Source organism: Globicephala melas, chromosome 5, assembly GCF_963455315.2.
Source record: "Globicephala melas chromosome 5, mGloMel1.2, whole genome shotgun sequence".
Classification (NCBI taxonomy): domain Eukaryota; kingdom Metazoa; phylum Chordata; class Mammalia; order Artiodactyla; family Delphinidae; genus Globicephala; species Globicephala melas.
In genome coordinates this window covers 133,047,710-133,072,526 of record NC_083318.1, presented here as the reverse complement: position 1 = coordinate 133,072,526, position 24,817 = coordinate 133,047,710, and the positions used below count along the sequence as shown (strand labels likewise).

The 24,817-nt window shown below is 40.1% G+C and overlaps 1 pseudogene; it reads right to left on the bottom strand.

Annotated features, from left to right (window-relative positions):
• Positions 1-7,686: 7,686 nt before the first annotated feature.
• LOC115858184 (large ribosomal subunit protein eL33 pseudogene) lies at positions 7,687-8,026 on the bottom strand (annotated as a pseudogene).
• Between the last annotated feature and the right edge of the window lie 16,791 nt (positions 8,027-24,817).

Sequence of the window (24,817 nt, the reverse complement as noted above, 5' to 3'; positions counted from 1 at the left end):
TTCACTCATCTCACCCATCCTCCACCCCTCACCTCTGGCAACCACCAATCTGTACCTATGAGTTTATTTTTTTTGTTTTTGGGGGTTTTATTTTTAGATTCCCTGTATAAGTGAGATCATATGGTATTTGTCTTTCGCCGTCTGACTTATTTGACTTAGCAAAATATCTTCTAGATCTACCCATGTTGTCACAAATGGCAAGACTTCATTCCTCTTTATGGCTAATATTCCATTTTATATATACACCACATCTTCTTTATCCATTCATCCATTGATAGTTCTAAGGTTGCTTTCACAACTTGGCTATTGTGAATAATGCTGCAGTGAACACAGGGATACATAAACCTTTTAGAATTAATGCTTTTGTTTTCTTCAGAAATACTAAGAAGTGGAATACCTTGATCTATTTTTAATTTTTCTATTTTTAATTTTTCTATTTTTAATTTCTATTTTTAATTTTTGAAGAAACTCCATACTGTTTTCCATAGTGGCTATATAACATTCTCACCAACAGTGTACAAGAGTTCGCTTTTCTCTATAACCTTTCATCACAAGTTCAAAAACAGGCAAAAACCAATGTAAGGTGACAGAAATCAGGATTGTTATTGTCTCTGGGGAGCAGGTAGTAGTAGTGACTGAGAAAGGACCCAAGGGGGAACTTCTGGGGTGCTTGCCATATTCCATTTCTTTATTTGGGTATTGATTCCATGAATGTGTTTCCTTTGTGATAATTCATCAAGCTATACATGTTACATTTGACACTTTCCTGTATTTATATCATACTTCAATAAAGATTTATTTTAAACAAAATATTACTAAAATAAAATAAATTCTAATTTGGACTTTACTTTTAAGAATTAGATTTTTGAAGCCCTTCCTTCCAAAGGAAGCATTTCTAATAGCTCACAGAGATTGCACCAATAAAGAGTACAAATCGGGAATCAGGGTACCTATGTTCTAGTTCTGTTCTGACATAACTAGTTCTCTCACTAAAACAAATCATGTCAAATGTCTGGTCTTCATCTCTCCTTTAGTAAAAGAAGGTATTTAAGCTAATCCTTAACATTCTTCTCAACTTTAAAGTCTCGAGGTTCCAAATATCTCCCTAATTAGATGGGTATCAATTGCTGAGCCATGTGAGGGATACTCTTTCTTTCTAACCAAGTTACAGTAAAATCCAGACTATGGAGGGGGAAAGGTTAGCATTAATAAGAACATATTATATGGTGTGTTGGCAAAGGACTCATTTACAAAAGCACATGATATGTCTGAGACATGCAAAGTACAAAGATGAATTTTTTCTTCCTTCTCATGTGACCTTTTAAAATCTGAAATAGTATTTATAGATGCCCCCTTCCCAATGCCATTTCTGTTCAAAACATTTCTGACCTTTGCAAATGCAAGGCGTGGAACTCTGAATGTGACTTTAAAAATCAATTAGTAAAGACTACAATGATAATTACCCATGTAGTTAAAAAGAAAATATTCTGAAAAAACTTTTTAAAGCAACCAGATAAACAACCTAACAAATGATGAAGGTCATGTTGACTGTAGAACAGACGTCCTTTCTAACTCTCCTAAGTAATCATTCAGTCTGGCTGTTGTCTGATAAGAGAGTTAATTATCCCATATTTCATTTTTTTAATTAATTAATTTATTTATTTTTGGCCACATTTGGTCTTCACTGCTGCACGTGGGCTTTTCTCTAGTTGCGATGAGCAGGGCCTACTCTTCGTTGCTGCGCGGGCTTCTCATTGCGGTGGCTTCTCTTGTTGCGGATCACCGGCTCTAGGTGCGCAGGCTTCAGTAGTTGTGGCACGTGGGCTCAGTAGTTGTGCAGACTCTAGAGCGCCGGCTCAGTAGTTGTGGCACATGGGCTTAGTTGCTCCACGGCATGTGGGATCTTCCCAGACCAGGGCTCGAACCTGAGTCTCCTGCACTGGCAGGCGGATTCTTAATCACTGCGCCACCATATTTCATTCTTAAAAGCAACCTAAGATCTCAATTAAACGCTCAAGATGGGGAAAAAAAGTGTTTTTTTTTTCTGTTGTTTTCATCCATTTTCTTTGTGACATGAACGTGACAATTCGATGAGAGCAAAGTACCCCCATTCCTAGTTCCCTGTGAAGAGCCCCCACTGCTGGGGGCTCCTCTGAGTTCTAACTCTTGCTGTAGCCTCACACGGTTGGAGAAGGCAGCTAATTAATTTCACAGCTGTCCTAAATTTTCACAATGAGGTTACTGTCTGCCAAGGCAGTGTCTTCAAGACCGGGTCCTTGCTTCTCACACATACAGTGATTTGCCCTTTCAAATCTTTGAGCCAGTTTCTCGAGACCCAGTAATGGGTATGAAATGAATTTTACATGTAGCCAACTTACCTTACACATTTTCCTTTCAGCCTAATTATTTTAAAAATAATAATAATAAAAAAAGCTATTCAAAGAAGAACAGACATTCAGCAACTGGCTTACCTGTCTCTCAAGATGCAGACAGAGCACGTTCATACAGCCCTAAACTTAGGAAACTACAGCTCTATTGTTCCTTGCTCTTCTTACAAATTCCTTATTACTTTTCTGTTCCTCCCTTTTCTTTCTAATCCCAGTTTTCTTTGCCTCCTCACCATGTCCTGTCATGAATGTTTTCAGTCTAAGTATTGCAAAAATATTGCCGGAAAATTTGGAGTAACTGCCACGGTTACACCAAATTTCCTTACCAGGGTCATTCCAACACTTAGAGGCTGACTGTGGCAGTTTCAGTTAACGGGGTGAGGGAGATTCAATAGTTAATATTTCAGTTTTCAAGTGCACTTTTTTCGGAAACCTGAATAAGATCTGAGAACTGGTAAGAGCAGTATTAAGCCCACTCAGGCAATTGCAATATCCAAAGATTGTCTGACTAGAAGTTTTTCATGGTTTCTTTTTTTCCTGTTTCTATGGGAAAGAAAACTCCCTGGGAGACACTGAATTTAAAAGAAATGTTTAATATATAGGTGCTTCAAAAGTTGTATTAAAATTCATATTGTTGGGCTCCCCTGGTGGCACAGTGGTTGAGAGTTCGCCTGCAGATGCAGGGGACACGGGTTCGTGCCCCGGTCCAGGAGGATCCCACATTCCGCGGAGCGGTTGGGCCCGTGAGCCATGGCCGCTGAGCCTGCGCGTCCGGAGCCTGTGCTCTGCAGCGGGAGAGGTCACAACAGTGAGAGGCCCGCGTACCGCAAAAAAATTAAAAAAAAAAAAATTCATATTGTTAAATAATACAAAAGCACTCTGGCCAAGCATTTCTTAATACTGTTTCTAAACAAAAAGTTAGTTACACACAATTCAGCTGACTGTACCCCACTCTTAGTTCTCATGATAATGAGAAGTTAAAGCAGACTTATTTGAAAATCCACAGACATCTACAGTTTCACAACCAAATCTGTGTTAACAAAATATAACACTAAGATAACTATAAATGGTGTAACTGGTTGTAATGAACTGAATTTTTACGTTTTGGAAAACAAGTCAGTTTTTGTCAAGGTTATATTTTTGGCAAGGACTACGTCATTTATAGACTAACAAACTCTCAGGAAAAAACTGAAGATTATTGATGGCCAAGCCTTACACAGAATACATCATTCAAGAATGTAAACCAATCCTACCTTCATTCCAGCCTGAAAAGTGAGTGAAGTCAGTTCATTCTATGTCCTAGAAGTCACTAGCTATATTGGCTCCCAGGATATCAGTGCGTCTGGCAGGTTCCTGCTAAATTTGAGTTGTTATGAGATGCAAAGCCCTAACAGGAAGATGTGAATTAGCATACAGACCAGGATGAGGCTGAAAGCTCTGTGAAGACACCTGCCCACTGATCAAAGACCAAGACACTCAGTCAGCATGCCAGATGGCCTGGGTGCCTGAGGGATATCATTGTAGTAATGAGTACCAATAAACCATTTTAAGGACTGTGAGAAAATCGAGTTGAGTAGCCAAACTGCATTGTGTGAATAACAGTCTGAAATCAAATGGTAAGCATAATTCCGTCATTAAGACCTCCACAGACAACCCGGTGGGTTTCCTTTCATCCCCGAAGTTCCGTTTTATGTTGCATAGGTGCTGCCTGAGTTTGAGTTTCATCTTCTTTTATTTCCATTTCCCGTCCTCTGATGGAGGCACTAATGAGCTATAAAAATAGCCAAGGGGCAGACAAGATAAGGGCAGAGAAATCAAGGACAAGGATAATCTACAAATGAAAAAATTACTCCCATAAAAACCAAGAGTTGGTTAGTGATGCCATGAAATAATGAAATTATCTCCAAAAATTCTGTTGCTGTTGTTTTTAAGGTACTGGAGAATACAAGGAATTCCTTAAGGTCTTTGGCACAGAAAACTCTCATGTTTCAGGAAACTTTGATTTTGGCTTCTCTTACAAAGGAAAATTGTCCATAAAAGAATGAATGAATCTAGCTTGGCTATGGGGTCTTGCAGTGATGAACTTTATTTTCGGAAGGACCTAAATACTCTAAAGATTAAGCTGTGAAGGAAACTGTGTACTAGGCTGGAGAAAAAAACGTTGCAAAGACTTAGCTAAATGGCAACTGGAATATGGGAAACCTCGACAGGAAGGGTGTAAATTCGACTAGAAAAGGGGTTTCATTTTCAAGACCATATTGTATACTTAGCTGATGTTGGGCACTGTCCCATGTTATCTAATATAATCCTCCAAACAATCCAATGAGGTCACTGTTGTTGCTATCTTTATGCAGATGACAAATTGAGACTGAGACAACCACCAACTTGCTCAGGATCACAATTAGGGAGTGTTAGAAAGAGCCTTTCTGACACCAGAGTCCTTACTCCTTTCTACTTCAGAGGAATCTCTCAGATTCAGAACAAATCAAGAGTAGCTGAGAAGGAGGTGGATGACAGGGAAAAATGAGTTTCCCTGTGTATTTTAGTTATTTGATCTAACAAAATAAATTGGAAAATCCTTTGCACAATAAATTAGGGTTCATTAAAAATAAATTTAAAGAAAGTAATAACTGGATTTAAAAATAGACTAAGGGGGACTTCCCTGGTGGCACAGTGGTTAAGAATCCGCCTGCAAACGCAGGAGACATGGGTTCAATCCCTGGTCTGGGAAGATACCACATGCCACGGAGCAACTAAGCCCATATGCCACAACTACTAAGCTTGTGCTCTAGAGCCCATGAGCCACAACTACTGAGCCCACACACCACAACTACTGAAGACCATGCACCTAGAGCCTATGCATCACAATAAGAGAAGCCACCGCAATGAGAAGCCTGCACACTGCAATGAAGAGTAACCCCCGCTCGCTGCAACTAGAGAAAGCCCATGTGCAGCAACGAAGACCCAATGCAGCCAAAAACAAACAAACAAACAAAACCCCCCAAAAAAACAAAAAAATAAAAATAGGCTAAGGACTTGTATAGATGTTTCTCCAAAAAAGACATAAAATGGCCAACAGATATATGAAAAAATGCTCAACATCACTAATTATCAGGGAAATGCAAATCAAAACCATGATGCAGTTTTCATACCTGTTAGGATGGCTATCATCAAAAAAAAAAAAAGATAGTGAGTGAGAATATGGGGAAATTTGAATTGTTACATGTTTTTGATGGGAGGTAAAATGATGCAGCTGCTATGGAAAAGACTATGGAGGTTTTTCCAAAAATTAAAAATAGAATTATCCTATGATCCAGTAATTGCACTTCTAGGTATTTATCTCAAAGAACTGAAATCAAGATCTCAAAATACCAGCACTCCTACGTCATTGCAGCAGTATTCCCTATTCAGAATTATATTGTGGAAATAGTTTAGATGTCCATTGACAAATGGATGGATAAGGAAAAACATGGTATATACCTATAATGGAATACTATTTAGCCTTAAAAAAGAAGAAAATTCTGCAATATGTGACAACACGGATGAAACTGGAGGACATTATACTAAGTTAAATAAGCCTGTCACAGAAAGACAAATACTGCATGATTCCACCTATACGAGGTATCTAAGGTAGTCACATTTATAAACTCAGAGTGTGGAGTTGTGATTGCCAGGGGCTGGGGGTTGGGGGGAAATGAGGAGTGTCTAATCAACAAATGTAAAGTTTCAGTTATGCAGGATAAATAAAGAGAGATAACTTATTGCACAACATAGTCATCAATAATGGGTTGTACACTTAAAAACTGAACAGAGGAAATATCATATTGTGTTCTTACCACAAAAACATAAATATATGCTTGCATCCAGGAAAAAAACCTTTCTGAAAAGTGGAAATTATATTAAGTTTTTGTCACACCTGAGGAATATTTTGGTATTTGTGTGTATTATTATTATTATTATTCTCACACTGCCTTATAGAGTACCTGCACAAAGTAAGTACTATTGATTGCTGAGAAGACAGAAACTAGATAGTGTCAGTAAGAAAAGATCTTTCTTACGATCTCCTGAGGAATTAGCCAGACTACTCATTTGTGTCCTGGTGCTGTATCATGGTTAGAACTTCCACAGAATTCTGCTGACTTGCACCCTGGATAGGGCACTACAGTACTACATCTTCCATACTTCAGAAGCTCAAATTATTCTCCTAATAAAGCAGCTCAATTGTAAATATATTAAGTAGGATACTATTCTATTTAGAGTGGTTTTACAGCACCACAGTTTATGTTAATGAACTTGCACACATAGGCCTGAATATAGAAATGAATTTCATGCTCTCACCAGTCTCAATCCCACAAATTTTGATTATGTAGATCACATACTTAATTTTTTTTTTTTTTTTTTGCGGTACGCGGGCCTCTCACTGCTGTGGCCTCTCCCGTTGCGGAGCACAGGCTCCGGGCGCGCAGGCTCAGCGGCCATGGCTCACAGGCCCAGCCGCTCCGCGGCATGTGGCATCTTCCCGGACCGGGACACGAACCCGTGTCCCCTGCATTGGCAGGTGGACTCTCAAACACTGCGCCACCAGGGAAGCCCTCCCATAGTATTAATGAGAGAATATGTCATTAATTATTTCATTCATTTTTTGTTTTTTTATTTTGCGGTACGCGGGCCTCTCACTGTTGTGGCCTCTCCCGTTGCGGAGCACAGGCTCCGGACGTGCAGGCTCAGCGGCCATGGCTCACGGGCCCAGCCGCTCCACGGCATGTGGGATCTTCCCAGACCGGGGCATGAACCCGTGTCCCCTGCATCAGCAGGCGGACTCTCAACCACTGCGCCACCAGGGAAGCCCAAACATACTTAATTTAACTATTCATTTAATGTAATGGACAGGGCCATTTAATTTGGTATCATATAAGCCAAAGCTTAATGATTCAATCATTTTTGTTTGAACTGGATATACTGTTGTCAACAATGAGTTCCAAAATCATTAAAAATACTTTGAACATATACAGATATAAGTATACTTATAACACACATACAGATATTCCTTTCACAATGGCCTCCCACATTGTTTAACTCTCTCTCCTCAACAAAGAAACCAAAGCACAAAAATCTAATAGTTTTTCTCTGAATGAACGGAAATTGAACGCGTATTCTGGCTTGGGATCTTGATCTGGGCAGTGGTCTCAATATTGTCAACCAGAAGGAAGTGTCCCATCATAGTTTACCAGTCAAACATCTTTTTATTTATTTTCAAGAGAACAAATCCACATTTTTATTTATTTACTTTTCAGTAAGTTTAAATCCTTGAAGGGTAGAGCATCACTTGGGTTCTGTGTCCAATGGCCTTAGCAGGAAGATTACTTTGGAATTTGTCATGAACCACACCACTTTTCCATGAGCATGAGTTATCTTTCCCCAGATTATTCTAGTTTTGTTAGGTTTTCCGCCAGGTGTTACTATGTTGTTCTTTTCTTTGTACACATAGCACATCTCTTGTCTAGACAGAATTCAGTTTCATCTCGAGCATATACACATTCAATTTTCAGAAGACTTGTGCGCTCCCTCTTGTTCCGTAGACAGAGCTTATAGCCGGAAAAAATGGCCTTGGACCACAGCCTTTCAGACATATTTGTCATTTTAGAAGTCCTGCTCCCAGCAGGCCTCCACAGGTTCTAAGATGGCTAAAAGAGCTACCGCTGAAACATCTTAAAGTGATGCCTAATCATCAAAAAGTAAGTTCAATACACCAGCCTCAAATCAACCTTTTGTTTTGTCTCAATCCTTCACTGGACAAACCAGAAGTATCCAATATTTAAGTGCTTTGGACATAAAAGAGAAATTTCAAACTGAAAAAAAAAGACTGAAGGAGACAAGGATAATTCAAGGAAGAGAAAATTTAAAAAAAAATTAGTACCTCAGACTCACTTAATGACATTGCATACATAGAACAAGAACAGCACGTTTGTTCAGTGAAAAAGGAAAAATTTCTGAGATTAAAATGATGATTGCAGAAGTTAATATAAATCCAAAGCAAGACTGAAGATAAAAAAGAAATGCAGTGTACAAGTAGTCAAAATACTTATGCCTGAACATTTCTTGATTGATTAAATTCAAAAGATATATGACCTAGATGGGTGGGATGGGGGTGGTGGGAGGGAGGTCCAAGAGGGAGGGGATACATGTATACATATAGCTGATTCACTTCATTGTACAGCAGAAACTAACACAACATTGTAAAGCAATTTTATTCCAATTTAAAAAAACGAAAAAAAGATATGAGAAATAAAATACATACATGAATGAAATAGTCTACCTTCCAATTCTAGAAATTCTAAAGAAAAAGGATAAAGAAAATGTAGATAAGGAAACTATAAAAGAGATAATATAAAAGCGTTTGCTAGAATTGAAAGACCCAAGCCTTCATATTTAAAGGTCTACCCAGAACAGTAACTAAATAAACACACAAACAAGTAACCAAGAGAAGATATATGATTGTGGAATTTCAGAACATCAATAATGAAAAGATTTTAAATCCTTCCAAGGAAGAAATAAAAGAGTTTATTTACAAAAGAACAAAAACCAGACCAACAACAATGAATGCTAAAAATCAGTGTCCTGAGGAAAGATTGTTTTACATTTTTATGGTTTTAAAATGATAAATTAATGTAAAAATAGAAAAAAAAAACCTTTTTTCAACATGCTAAGATAAGCCTATTTTGCACAAACCATTCCTTAGTAAATTACTTCTGGTTATGAGGAAGTTAACTAAGAAACATTTGTAATCTAAGAAACAGGGCATCTAATCCAGATAAGCAATGAAGTTTACCCCTCCACACATATATCTATGCAGCAGTCCTGCAGAAACAAAGCCCTCCACGGTGGAGAAGGTAAACAGACGATTGTCCAAAACACAGGTAAAGAATAAATAAAATAGATAAAGTAATTGAGAATTTAGAAAAACTGGAATATATTCTGAAAATAACTGATGGAGTATGGAAAAGGAAAATCCACTTGAAGTAATACTAGAAGGATTCTTTGCAAGGAATAGGGCATTGAACCCAGAAGAAAACAAAATTTTAAAATTTCTAAATTTTAGACTCTAAAATTAATGAATGTGTACTAATGTTTACTGGTTTCTACTTTTATAATCAAATCACAGACTAGTGGTTTCTACTTTTTTTCCCGTAGATTTAAAAATAAAATTATGGTAAAGAACACGAAACATTAGATCTACCCTCATAACAAAATTTTAAATACACAGTATTGTTATGCATAAGTACATGGTTATACAGCAGATCTCTAGAACTTATGTATCTTACATACTGAAATATTATACCAGTTAAATGGCAACTCCCCATTTCCCCTCCATGCTGCTTCTGGCAACCATCATCCTATTCTTTGTTTCTACGGGCTTGACTGTTTGAGATAATTTATATGAGGAGAATCATGCAGTATTTGTCCTTCTGTGACTGGATTATTTCACTTAGCATAATGTCCTCCACTTGCATATATGTTGTCATCTATGGCAGGATTTATTTCTCTTTTAAGGCTGACTGATGTATGTATAAATCACATTTTCTTTATTCATTGATCTGTGGATGGATATTTAGACTGTTTCAATAGTTTTGAAATTATGAATAATGCTGCAATGAATATGGGAGTGCATATATCTCTTGAAGGTCCGGATTTTAATTATTTTGGATGTATACTTCTGTGGGATTGCTAGATCTTATGTTAATTCAGTTTTTAAATTTTTGAGGAACTGTCATACTGTTTTCCATAGTGGCTGCACCATTTTACATTCCCACAAACAGTGTACAAGGAACTAGTTTCTCCACATCCTTGACAACACTAATAACTGTTGTCAAGATAACATCTTTTGGGTTTTTTTTTTTTTTTTGATAATAGCCTTCCTAACAGGTGTGATGTATTATTGTGACTGATTTAATTTTCCCCTGTTGATTCTTCCTTGGAGAAATGTCTGTTCAAGACCTTTGCCAATTTTTAAAAATTTCGTTATTTTTTTGTTATTGAGTTATAGGAGTTCCTTATATATTTTGGATATGAATCCATTATCAGATAGATGACGTGCAAATACTTTCTCTTATTCTATAGATTATCTTTTCACTCTTTGATGGTTTCCTTTGCCGTGAAGAAACTTTTTAGTCTGATGCAGTCCCACTTGTCTTTTGTATTTTTGCTTTTTGGCCTATCCTTTTGATGTCATATCTAAGAAATTATTTCCAAGACCAATGTCATGAAGTTTTTCCCTATGTTTTCTTCTAAAAGTTTTACAATTCCAGGCCTTATGTTTAAATATTTAATCCATTCTGAGTTTATTTTTGTGCATGCTGTAAGATAAGAGTCCAATTTCATTTTCTGCAAACAGATATCAATTTTTTCCCAGCATCATTTGTTAAAGAGACTGTCCTTTCTCCATTGTGTATTTTTGGCAACCTTGTCCAAGATCAGCTGACCGTTTATCTTTGGCCTCTCCATTCTGTTCCATTGGGCTATATGTCTGTTTTTATGCCAGTACCATACTATTTTGATTATAGTTGTGATATACTATATTTTGAAATCAAGAAGCGTGATATTTCCAGTTTTGTTCTTCTTGCTCAAGATTGCTTTCACTACTCAGTGTCTTTCATGGTTTTATATGAATTTTAGAATAGTTATTATTATTTCTGTAAAGAGCGTCACCAGTGCTTTGAGAGGGATTGCATTGAATCTGTTGACCACCTTGTATAGTATAACACCTTAACAATATTAAATTTTCTAATCCATGAACACAGAATGTATTTCTATTTATTTGTGTCTTCTTCAATTTTTTCCATCATCGTTTTATTCATTTTTCTTGCTTAATTGATCTTAGACTTCTAGTGCTATGTTGAATGGAAGCGGGAAAAGTGGGAATTCTTGCCTTATCCCTGGTCTAAGAAAAAATTTTTCACTTTTTCACTATTGATTATGATAATAGCTGTGGTCTTTTCACATATAGTCTTTGTTGTGTTAAGACAAATTTCTTCCATTTGTAGAAAGTTTTTATCATGAAACTGTGTTGAGTTTTGTCAAAAAATTTTTCTGCATCTATGGAGTTGCTAATGCCCTTTATTTGGTTAGTGTTGCTATATCACATTACTGACTTGCATAGGTTGAACCACTATTTCCTCTGAGGCGTAAACTTCACTTGGTCTTGGTGTACAGTCCTTCTAATGTGCTGTTAAATTCTGTTTGCTAGTCTTTTATTGAGGATTTTTACAACTATGTTCATCAGGGATATTGGCCTATAGTTTTGTTTTCTTGCAGTGTCTTTGTCTGGCCTTGATATCAGAGTGATAGTGGCTTCATAAACTGAGTTTGGGAGGGTTCCTTCTTTTTCAATTTTTTGGAGGCATTTGAGAAGAATTGGCATCAATTATTGTATAAGTATATGGTAGATTTTACCCTCTGAAGCCATCTGGTCCTGTATTTTTCTTTGTTGGGAGCTTTTGATTACTGATTAACACCTTTACACCTTACTGATATGTTCAAATCTTTTATTTCTTCATGATTCAGTCCTGGTAGAAACAATTCTTATGTTTATAGGAATTTTATTCATTTCTTCTAGGTTATCCAATTCGTTGGTAGATAGTTGTTCTCAATGTTGTACTCACAATTTACCTCACTTATTTTGTATATGGTTCTCCATGAAGGATAGAGTTTGGGAAAGACTGGATTACAGTTTCTCTGAAATAGTAATGAATGCATGTTACTAATGGTTTTAGACTTCTGCTACAATTAAATTCATAATGCTAATGTATAAATTATTATGCTAAAATCTAGTAAAAATCTACCGCTTTGTGTCACAGTTAGTGGCATAGTGGAGTTACTATTTGCAGAGGAGTAGTTTGAAAAGAAAAAATATATTTAATGTTGTATTTTAAATTTTTACAAATTAGTTTGGTGACAAGAGTGAACCTGATTTTGAATAATGCTGGATATTCAGGGAGACAAAAGCCCAATAAAAGAAGACATAATGTAAAATTAGTTATTGAATTTGTTTGTTATAATCAATAATAGAATGTAAAAGAGGTGCATAAGAGGTGTGACCAATATGGTATGGCAGGAACACCCCAAGTTCACCTCTTCCCATGGGCACACCAAAATTACAACTATATACAGAGTAACTAGCTATGAAAACAACCTGAAGACTACCAGATAAGATTTTCCACTATTAAATATATAAGGAAGGAACCACCACAAGATAGATAGGAGGAGTAAAGAGGAGGTATCTAACGAAACTCTGGGAGAGGTGACCCCAAAACAAGAAGATAATCACAATTTCAGAGGATCTCTCCAAGGAGTGAGGGGCCCAAGCTCCCATATCAGGGGGCTTGTAGCTAAAAACAAAAACAAAACAAAAAAAACCCCATCTAGACCCCAGAATGTCTGCCTTTGAAGGCAGTGGGGCTTACATACGGGAGAGTCAGAGGGTTGTGGGAAAAAGAGACTTCACTTTTAAAGGGAGTGTGCAAAATCTCACATGCTCCAAATTCCAGTGCAGAGACAAGACAGTAATTTGAAAGGAGCCTGGGTCAGACCCGCTTGCCGATTTTGGAGAGCCTTCTGGAGAGGCAGGTGACAACTCAGACTGCTCCTAGGGATATGAATGATGATGGGACACACGTTGGGGAGCTCGTCTGCAACAAGGACGTCAGTGGTGGCAAGTGCCCTGTTAGAGTCCTCCCTCTATGCAGTTAGTGTATGGGACTTACCAGCCCATCAGCAGGCCAGCACCAACTCTGAACCCCTTCAGGCCCTAAGGCCAGAGGCCCCACCCACCAGCAAGCCAGCACCAGTCCTGCCCCTGTCCCAAGACCCATAGCCAGCTGCCTGTGGGCCCAATCCTGCCCAACAGTGGGGCACCACCAGACTTGGCCCATACCCCCCAGCCAATGGAGCCCATGGAGGAGATGGCCCAAGACATCAGCAGACTGCTCACAGCCTTGGGATCCCTTGGGCCATGCAGCCACATGAGGCATGGCCTGGCAGCCCTCTGGACTGGGGGCCAGCACAACATACCAGCACACTCGCAATAATTGGCCCCATCACAACAGAAGGGTGCACACAGCCCACACAGAGGACACCTCCAGAGTATATACATCTGGTGAACAGAGGGGAGTGAGCTGTTGGGTCTCATAGGATATCTACCTCATAAGGCCACTTCTCAAAGTTCAGGAAATATAACTAATCTACCTAATACATAAAAAATAAACACAAAGAATTAGGCAAAATGAGGAGAGAGAAATCGGTTCCAAATGAAGAAACAAGACAAAACCTCAGAAAAAGAACTAAATGAAGTGGAGATAAGCAATTTACTCAATAAAGAGTCCAAGGTAAGGATTATAAAGAGACTCAACAAACTTAGGAGAAGAATGAATGAACACAGGGAGAATTTTAACAAAGAGTTAGAAAATATAAAGAAGAACCAAATGGAGCTGAAGAAAATGATAACTAAAATTTAAATACACTAGAAGGAATCAATAGTAGATTAGATGATACAGAGGAATAGATCAGCAAACTGGAAGGCACGGTGGGGGGAAATCATTGAAGTGGAGCAGAAAAAAGAAAAAAAAAGAATTTGTAAAAAATGAGGATATTTTAAGCGACCTCTGGGACAACATTAGCATACTAACATTTCCACTATATAGGGGTCCCAGAAGGAGAAGAGAGAGAGAAATTCACAAAGAACTTATTTGAAGAAATAATATCTGAAACCCTTCCTTACCTGAGAAAGAAAACAGACACACAGTCATAGAAATCACAGTGTGCCACAAAGAGGAACTTAAAGAGGTTCACACTGAGACATATGATAATTAAAATAGTAAAAACTAAAGTTAAAGACTCTTAAAAACAGTAAGAGAGGGCTTCCCTGGTAGCGCAGTGGTTGAGAGTCTGCCTGCCGATGCAGGGGACACGGGTTCGTGCCCCGGTCCGGGAAGATCCCACATGCCGTGGAGCGGCTGGGCCCGTGAGCCATGGCCGCTGAGCCTGCGCATCCGGAGCCTGTTGCTCCACAGCGGGAGAGGCCACAGCAGTGAGAGGCCCGCGTACCGCAAAAAAAAAAAAAAAAACATTGTAGAGAAGGAAAAATATTTTCCCCTCTACACTTCTAGGTTCTTGGCTGATACCCCTCTGTAATAAAAAGACAGATTAACAAGAGAGAAAAAAAAAAACCAGAAGTTTAATAACATGTACGCCTCCCGTATATGTGGGTGATACCCAGGAGAACTAAATAACTCCCTGAAATGGCCCAGCTACCACCTTAAATATGATCTTCAGCTAAAGACAAAAGAGGATGCTGTGAGCGAGGAGTCCAGTTATAGCAGAAGACCAAGGAAAGCACAGTAAACAAGGGAAAGGTTGTTATGCAGATTTAAGTCCTTGCCTTCTCCATTGATAAGAGTTTCTAGAGGTTTAGTCATCCTCCTCTTCCTGGTACAGAGAGGGAGACACCCTACAAATGGAGATTGCCCTTATGAATGTAAATACCCCTCACAAAAGGGCAACGTCTACTCAGTTTTCAGAGCATTTCCTCTGTCTGCTATTTGTTAAAAATAATCAGCTTAAAATAATCCTTTTGCCCAGGAGGCATATTTTGGGATGGCATTTTCTGCTTCCCTTCAACCGTGAACACATTTCATATGTTTCAAATTAATATAAAGTAGATTAGGAAATTATTATAGAAAGAAGCAGTAATTAAGGGGCTACCACTTTGAAAGAGAAAGAAAGAAAGAAGAAAGAAAGAAAAGAAAAGAAGAAAGAAAGAAAGAGAAAGAAAGAGAAATGTAGGTAGGAAGGAAGGAAGGAAGGAAGGAATGGGAATTGAGGAGGCAAGAGAAGACTGAGCACTGTTCAAGACCTCTAGAAATAGTAAATAACACTAGGTGTAGGTACATTATCATCTCTATTTTCCAAGTGAGAAACTGAGCTGATGAGGGCTGTGCAGCTTGCCCAGAGAGTTATGACCTGGAAGGTACAGAGCTGAGGTGTGGGTTCAGGCAGCCTGGCTCCAGAGTTCACCCTCTTGGACCTTGTGTTAAAATGCCTTTTACGGGGGGAGGAGAGAGGAGGGAGGCAGTTGTGCATTGATTTCTAACAAAAGGGTCTTGTGAAAATTCTATCTACGTTTATACAAATGATAACAGGTTACTCCTATACTGTTTTTCACCAATAATCATTGTTCTGATGTGAGTTGTAAAAAGAAATATCAGTAGTTATCAAAATAATTCAAATTAGGCTTCGCTGGTCTGTTTTTTTCCTTTTCTCCATAACATTTTATTTTAATGTCAAATCATAATTAGGCATTATGATTATGTGATTATGATTAGTGCCAAATCGTAATTACAATGTTTATAATTACCATAAAATGTTTATAATTACCATAAAAACTATGGTTTTAATTTTTAAAAGACTGGGCAACTAGGCAGATATTAACATCTTGATTTCCTTTCTCTAAAAAAGAATTACAGGGAGTTTTTGCCATTTTTATTCTGTAAGAAATCTTAAAAATTTTGTTTATTCATTCATTTATTTATTCAACCTATATTTATGGAAATTGATGCAATCGGGGGGGTTGCCCCCAAAATGTCACTTTGGCATATTGATTATTCTGAAGTAAAGTTACTTGAGAAACAGCCAATGCGAGAAAGACACTCTGACCCTCCTCTCTGCCCTCCTCAAAGCAATGATAATTCTCCCATGTGAAAGGCACCCTCTCTGATCAGGAAGTAGAGACACATCTTTATTGCCAGAAACAGGGAATTCAGGAACCAGAGGTTATGTAAACAAGCTCTGCTTAGTTTCCCCACTAATTAGTACCCAAACCTAAGTCTCTTTGTCTTGTCAATTCTTCACAAATTTATCGCTTCTTTGTCTAAAAGGAATAAAAGCTGCCTGCTTTAGTCATTTCTTTGAGTCTCATATTTCTGTAAACTCCCATATGTGTGAAATTAAAATTTGATTATGTGCTATTCATCGACCTCATGTCAATTTAACTATTAGACCAGCCAGAAGAATTTAGAAGGGAAGAGGAAAGTTTTCCCTCCACTGCAAAACTCTACCGTGTGCCAGACATTTTGCCAAGTGATGAGCAAAAGCATGAAACCACACACCGGGATTCTTGCCCTTGTAGAGCTTACAATCGCATCTAGGAGTAAAGAGAGACTTAAAACGCCACAAGTGATACAGAGTAAAGGGACCAAGTAGGTGATTAGATAGTTAATCTCACTAGGGGATTGTTAGTAGAGAAAAAGTATGGGAAGACTCCTGTAAGTTGATGATCACTCAAGAAGGCAGGTTTGCTTAACCACGAAGCCAAGCAGGCTTGCTTAGAGACAAAACCATGCAACAGAAACATGAGACACACCTCAAAACGATATAAGAATAGTGGCTTGAGACCCACATCCTGCCCAGTGAGCTCAGAAAGTTAACAATTCCTAGGACATGCTCCTCTGCACATAGTAAAAACAAAAATATAAGGAAAAGGTGACATTACACTGAAATCCAAGATGATTAACCATCTTTAGTATATGTTAATGCCTTTTTGCTCATTTCCACTGCACCATGACAGTCCCACCTTGATCATGGAGGGACAAGAAAACTCCCCCACCTGACGTGGAGGAGAAGCTGATGATGGAAGCTTGATGTCTACCCAAGAATGAGGAAGAAGTGTCCCCTCCCCACTTTTCCTTGATTATAAAAAGTGTAGCCCACTAAGTTCTCAGGGTGAGGCACCTTCTCACTCGCCTGCCTGTAAGCCTCCTAGGTGTCCTATTCTAATAAATCAGTTTTTTTGTGTGTGTGTGGTACACGGGCCTCTCACTGCTGGGGCCCCTCCCGTTGCGGAGCACAGGCTCCAGATGCGCAGGCTCAGCGGCCATGGCTCACGGGCCCAGCCGCTCTGCGGCATGTGGGATCTTCCCGGACCGGGGCACGAACCCGTGTCGGCAGGCAGACTCGCAACCACTGTGCCACCAGGGAAGCCCCTAATAAATCACTTTTTATCTATCACTGGCCTCTCACTGAATTCTTTCTTCACTGAGACATAAAGAACAGGAGTTCCTCGGAGCCCCCTGAGACATGTTTTAACAGTTTCAGCTGGCGACCCAGATGAGACGTGGTAAATAAGAAGGTCAGGGGTCAGGTCCTAATAGGGCCATGGGACTCCACAAGCCAGGAGCTCTGGAGAGGACACTCAGTCAATGACTGCCCATTTTAGACAGGCTGATCAACCCCAAATGCTTTGGGGCTCTGATTGGGTACCTAGGTACAGACCAGAGGAATGATGGTATGGATGTCTAAAGACAGGGAACCAGAGGAATGGTGGCAATCAACGTGGGTTGCCACAGAAAGGTGGTGTGGATGTTTAGAGATGAGGAAGGGATCTTATTGCTGGTGCAGGAGACAAACGAAATGTTACGTGAAAAGGAAGAAATTTAACTGTCTGGGTTGCTTCTGACAGGATTTAGCAAACTATACGCTCCTTCTTAACTCTGAGACTTTTCTCCTACGTTCTATGTCTATCCCTGTTTCAACTCAAGCCTGTAAACTTAACTATTAAGGTTTGTTAATTAATACAGAAATGTCTTTTTTTCTTTTTACTTCAATTTTTTTTTAACATCTTTATTGGAGTACAATTGCTTTACAATGGTGTGTTAGTTTCTGGTTTATAACACAGACATGTCTTTAGAGTCATCAACATTAAGTATAATACTTTATTGTACCTGGCTTTACTAAACGTCAATAAGTTTATATTTGTTGTAAATTGTCAGAAAGAAAACTCACCCCTATTGTCAAGACTTTTGCCATCCTGATGTCCTTGTAGTATGGTTATGGTCTGCTCCTAAATGAGAGAAAATAAAATGTGTAAACAATAGCATAAATTAAACAGTCAGGGCTATGAGAAATCTAAGATGGTCACTTGGATCTTCCCAGCTTCCTCGCAAGCCTCATTTTCTATTTAATGGGTTAAAGCCTTTCTTGGCTACAAGACTGATGCCTTCATAGTGAAAAAAAGAAAGGTTAAAAATATGTTTTTCACTTGGAGTATACTTTCTACAATTTTTAGTAATCAAGGCAACCACTTTATTGGACAAATTATACAAGCCTGTGTGATCAATTAACCTGACTTATTTTTTAAACAAATTAATCTTAATTTGGCTATGTTTGATAAGATCAAGGGTAATTTTAGAGAAAAAGAAATTACGTTTTAATAGATGATATTAAATGTTAGTTTTGCTAATTGAGGTCAGTACCTACTGTCTAAAACTTACTTTTCAAATAGTTCTTTCTTGCTATGTTATATTATTGTAAAGCTTAACTGAGTTATTAAGAAGATATTCTAAACTTGTTTCTGATGCTGGTCACTGTAATCTATCTTTGGATGAAGGTTAGATGCCCATAATCTGTAACCAGGGGATTATACATACTAGACAAAAATTGTTTAAAGGACTATGTCCAACCTAGATAAAACCAGCCTCTTATCAGATATTCTTAAGTACATGATGCCCAAGAAAACTGAAGGGAATGAACTTCCATGACTTAAGGTACTTTCCCCCTAATTACTAGAAGTGCCCAACAGAGTACTTCCTGAGTCCTGATGTCAGTCTTCCTCTCCCTCCAACCCTTACAAATGCTGACCCTTTATTTTCAATTTGCAGTCAGACAAGTTCTTGCCCATTGTCAACACCACTGGGGACACCTTCTGTACTATTCCTTTGTGGCAACTTCTCAGGTGTTAACACCTCATTGGGAGACTACTTTGGACGGGATAACATCTATAGTTGTAACTACAAATCTTCATTAAATTGCATGGTGGATTTTGACAAAGGGAATGAAACTTTTGAATAGAAAACTATTGCTCTGATGGAAGCTGCTGTATCCATGGAAAAGGCTGTTCAACAATGGCTATCTCAGGACTTCCGGGAAGATGGCGGAAGAGTAAGACGCGGAGATCACCTTCCTCCCCACAGATACACCAGAAATACATCTACGCGTGGAACAACTCCTACGGAGCACCTACTGAACGCTGGCAGAAGACCTCAGACCTCCCAAAAGGCAAGGAACCCTCCACGTACCTGGTTAGGGCAAAAGAAAAAACTAAACAGAGACAAAAGGATAGGGACGGGTCCTGCACCAGCGGGAGAGAGCTGTGAAGGAGGAAAAGTGTCCACACACTAGGAAGCCCCTTCGCGGGTGGAGGCTTCGGGTGGCGGAGTGGGGGAGCTTGGGAGCCGCGGAGGAGAGCACAGCAACAGGGGTGCGGAGGGCAAAGCGGAGAGATTCCAGTGCAGAGGATCGGGCCGACCGGCACTCACCAGCCGAGAGGCTTGTCTGCTCGCCCGCCGGGGCGGGCGGGGCTGGGAGCTGAGGCTCCGGCTTCTGTCGGAGCGCCGGGAGAGGACTGAGGTTGGCGGCGTGAACACAGCCTGCAGGGCGTTAGTGCACCGCGGCTAGCCGGGAGGGAGTCCGGGGAAAATTCTGGACCTGCCGAAGAGGCAAGAGACTTTTTCTTCCCTCTTTGTTTCCTGGTGCATGAGGAGAGGGGATTCAGAGCGCTGCTTAAGAGAGCTCCAGAGACGGGCGCGAGCCGCGGCTAAAAGCGCGGACCCCAGAGACAGACATGAGACGCTAAGGCCGCTGCTGCCGCCACCAAGAAGCCTGTGTGCGAACACAGGTCACTATCCACACCCCCTTCCGGGGAGCCTGTGCAGCCCGCCACTGTCAGGGTCCCGGAATCCAGGGACAACTCCCCCGGGAGAACGCACGGCGCTCCTCAGGCTGCTGCAACGTCACGCCGGCCGGCGCCTCCCGCTGCTGCAACGTCACGCCGCCTCTGCCGCCGCAGGCCCGCCCCGCACTCCGTGCCCCTCCCTACCCCCCCCCCCCCCCGCCCCCGGCCTGAGTGAGCCAGAGCCTCCGAATCAGCGGCTCCTTTAACCCCGTCCTGTCTGAGCAAAGAACAGACGCCCTCCGGCGACCTACACGCAGAGGCAGGGCCAGATCCAAAGCTGAGCCGCTGGGAACTGTGAGAACAAAGAAGAGAAAGGGAAATCTCTCCCAGCAGCCTCAGAAGCAGCGGATTAAAGCTCCACAATCAACTTGATGTACCCTGCATCTGTGGAATACATGAATATACAAAGAATCATCCCAAATTAAGGAGCCCTGTGGATGAAAGGCTCTTGGTGCTGCAGCCAGGAGTCAGTGCTGTGCCTCTGAGGTGGGAGAGCCAACTTCAGGACACTGGTCCACAAGAGGCCTCCCAGCTGCACATAATATCAAACAGCGAAAATCTCCCAGAGATCTCCATCTCAACGCCAGCACCCAGCTTCACTCAACGACCAGCAAGCTACAGTGCTGGACATCCTATGCCAAACAACTAGCAAGACAGGAACACAACCCCACCCATTAGCAGAGAGGCGGCCCAAAATCATAATAAGTCTACAGACACCCCAAAACACACCACCAGACGTGGACCTGCCCACCAGAAAGACAAGGTCCAGCCTCATCCACCAGAACACAGACACTAGTCCCCTCCACCAGGAAGCCTACACAACCCACTGAACCAACCTTAGCCACTGGGACAGACACAAAAAACAACAGGAACTACGAACCTGCAGCCTGCAAAAAGGAGACCCCAAACACAGTAAGATAAGCAAAATGAGAAGACAGAAAAACACACAGCAGATGAAGGAGCAAGATAAAAACCCACCAGACCTAACAAATGAAGAGGAAATAGGCAGTCTACCTGAAAAAGAATTCAGAAAAATGATAGTAAAGATGATCCAAAATCTTGAAAATAGAATAGACAAAATGCAAGAATCAGTTAACAAGGACCTAGAAGAACTAAAGATGAAACATACAATGATGAACAACACAATAAATGAACTTGAAAATACTCTAGATGGGATCAATAGCAGAATAACTGAGGCAGAAGAACGGATAAGTGACCTGGAAGATAAAATAGTGGAAATAACTACTGCAGAGCAGAATAAAGAAAAAAGAATGAAAAGAACTGAGGACAGTCTCAGAGACCTCTGGGACAACATTAAACGCACCAACATTCGAATTATAGGGGTTCCAGAAGAAGAAGAGAAAAAGAAAGGGACTGAGAAAATATTTGAAGAGATTATAGTTGAAAACTTCCCTAATATGGGAAAGGAAATAGTTAATCAAGTCCAGGAAGCACAGAGAGTCCCATACAGGATAAATCCAAGGAGAAATACGCCAAGACACATATTAATCAAACTATCAAAAATTAAATACAAAGAAAACATATTAAAAGCAGCAAGGGAAAAACAACAAATAACACACAAGGGAATCCCCATAAGGTTAACAGCTGATCTTTCAGCAGAAACTCTGCAAGCCAGAAGGGAGTGGCAGGACATATTGAAAGTGTTGAAGGAGAAAAACCTGCAACCAAGATTACTCTACCCAGCAAGGATCTCATTCAGATTTGATGGAGAAATTAAAACCTTTACAGACAAGCAAAAGCTGAGAGAGTTCAGCACCACCAAACCAGCTCTACAACAACTGCTAAAGGAACTTCTCTAGGAAGGAAACACAAAAAAAGGAAAAGACCTACAATAACGAACCCAAAACAATTAAGAAAATGGGAATGGGAACACACATATCGATAATTACCTTAAATGTAAATGGACTAAATGCTCCCACCAAAAGACACAGATTGGCTGAATGGATACAAAAACAAGACACATATATTTGCTGTCTACAAGAGACCCACTTCAGACCTAGAGACACATACAGACTGAAAGTAAGGGGATGGAAAAAGGTATTTCATGCAAATGGAAACCAAAAGAAAGCTGGAGTAGCAATTCTCATATCAGACAAAATAGACTTTAAAACAAAGACTATTAGAAGAGACAAAGAAGGACACTACATAATGATCAAGGGATCGATCCAAGAAGAAGATATAACAATTGTAAATATTTATGCACCCAACATAGGAGCACCTCAATACATAAGGCAAATACTGACAGCCATAAAAGGGGAAATCGACAGTGACACATTCATAGTAGGGGACTTTAACACCCCACTTTCACCAATGGACAGATCATCCAAAATGAAAATAAATAAGGAAACAATGGCTATCTCACAGGTAGGAGCCGTTGCTCCAGCCGAGGTTATTATCCCAGGGGAAAACACACCCGAGGGTGAGGAGAGACCTCCATATCCAGGAGCTCCTTTGTACCCTGAGTTACCCAAGGGGCCCATTTTCAGCCTGGCTAGCACCCACAGCAGCCTAAATTACCAACCAACTGCCCCTACAGTTCTGCCTCTGAGACCAACAGGGCCATGCAGTTCAGCGGGTGGGGAGCAATGCTGTCCCAGAGTCAGATCCACACTGAAACTGCCAGATAAATTTTATTGATAAGCATAGATGGGACCATATGATTCATTGTTTAATAGAGGGTATGAAAAAATTTACAATAAAACCTGTCAATGATGAAAAAGTGAAAGAAGTCCAACAGGGATCAGATGAAAATCTGCAGTTTTCAAGGGAGATTAGAGGAAGCTTTTAAAAAGTATAGGAATGTGGAGGCCTCCTCCCCCGAGGGACAGGCACCTTTGGCTGCGTATGCCATTGTCCAGTCTGCCCCAGACATCAGACACAAAATTCAAAAAGCAACTGCTGGTCCTTAGACCCCTATGAACGCTTTGCTCCAATTGGCTTATTCAGTTTTCAATATTAGGGATATAGCTGAAAAGGCTGAACACACCCAGAAAAATATACAAAAGGCCCAAATGATGCCAGTGGCTTTGTCCACTCAGAGACCACCAAATAGGAGGCTGGACTTTCCAGGCCAATTTGGCTGTGGTAGACCACAAGGCCCATGGGTACACAGAGAAAACCAGTATACCATGTGTGGACAAAAGGGGCACTGGAGGAAAGCTTGTGATCGATGTGCCCTTTGCAAACAGCCAGAACATTGGCAGAGGGAATTCCCCAGATGCTAGAGAGTGACGGAGGCCCCTTGGCCTTAAATGGTTTTGCGATCAGAAGACTGAGGGGGCCCAAGGCCAAAAGTGGCTCTTCCTAGAGATGCCATTTACATAACCAGTGTCAAGTCCCAGGCGGTCATTGATGCGGTGGGCCATTTGAAAGAATTTTTCATAGACACTGGTGCAACCCTTTTGGTCTTAACCCAAAGGATTGAAAGTCTTACCAATTATAAAAAAACTATGTAATGGGAGAGTCAGGAAAGGGACAGGGGCACACTTTCCTGGAACCCCTTTTGTGCACCAGCAAAAGCTGATCATTTTTACATTCCTTTCTGTTTGTGCCTGACCGTCCTATCTCTTTAATGGAAGGGACTTATTAACTAAATTGTCCCTCTGTTTCTTGAGGGACAAGGAAGCCACCCTTATTACCGAAAGATATTAACAGAAAATAAAGAACAGATTAAATCTATAACTGAGATAAAAGACTTGATAGACCCCAAAGTATGAAACACTGAGGTTCTGGACCTAGTCAAAAACAAACAGATTGAGACCTTAATTGACCCTCTTCCAGATTTGGAAACTGTTTAAAAAAATGGTGTGGGTCTCCAAAATCATATTTATAATCTCTTTTAGTGACTTTTCTAATGCTTATTACTGTATTTCTTTTAATTTACATCTTTCATAAACTCATCCTCCAATGCTTAACATCAAAGAGGGCTAAAAGATACTAAGCAAAGTGACATTGGTTTACAATTCTCCCAACAGAGAAGGGACAGTCAGCCAGGTGTTTTACTCCTTCCCCAGGCAGGCCTGCGTCCCTTCTCAGTTCAACAATCGGTGGTCATCCTGTACCCCCCTTTTAAGCATAAAAGAGTAAACACCTGCAGGGGGGATGATAGGGACAGAGTAAATGGACAAAGTAGGTGATTAAATAGTTAAATCCCACTAGGGGATTGTAAGTAAAGAAAAAAGTAAGGAAGACCCCTGTAAGTTAATGATCACTCAAGAAAGCAGGTTTGCTTAACCACAAAGCCAGGCAAGCTTGCTTAGCAACAAAACCAGGCAATGTGATTGACACAGGGAGTATATGGGAACTCTTGTACTTTCTGATGAATTTTTCTATGAACTTAAAACTGTTCTAAAAAATAAAGTCTACTTAAAATGAAAAAAAACAAAAAAAAAAAATAAAAACCCCATGCAACAGAAACATGAGACCTGCCCCCAAACAATAAAACAATGGTGGAATGGTGGAATGAGACCCACATCCTGCCCAGTGAGCTCAGTAAGTTAATGATTCCTAGTATATGCTCCCCTGTGCACCCTAAAAAACAAAAGTATAAGGAAAAGGTGACATTATACTGAAATCTGAGATGATTTACCATTTTTAGTATATATTACTGCCTTTTTGATCATTTCCATAG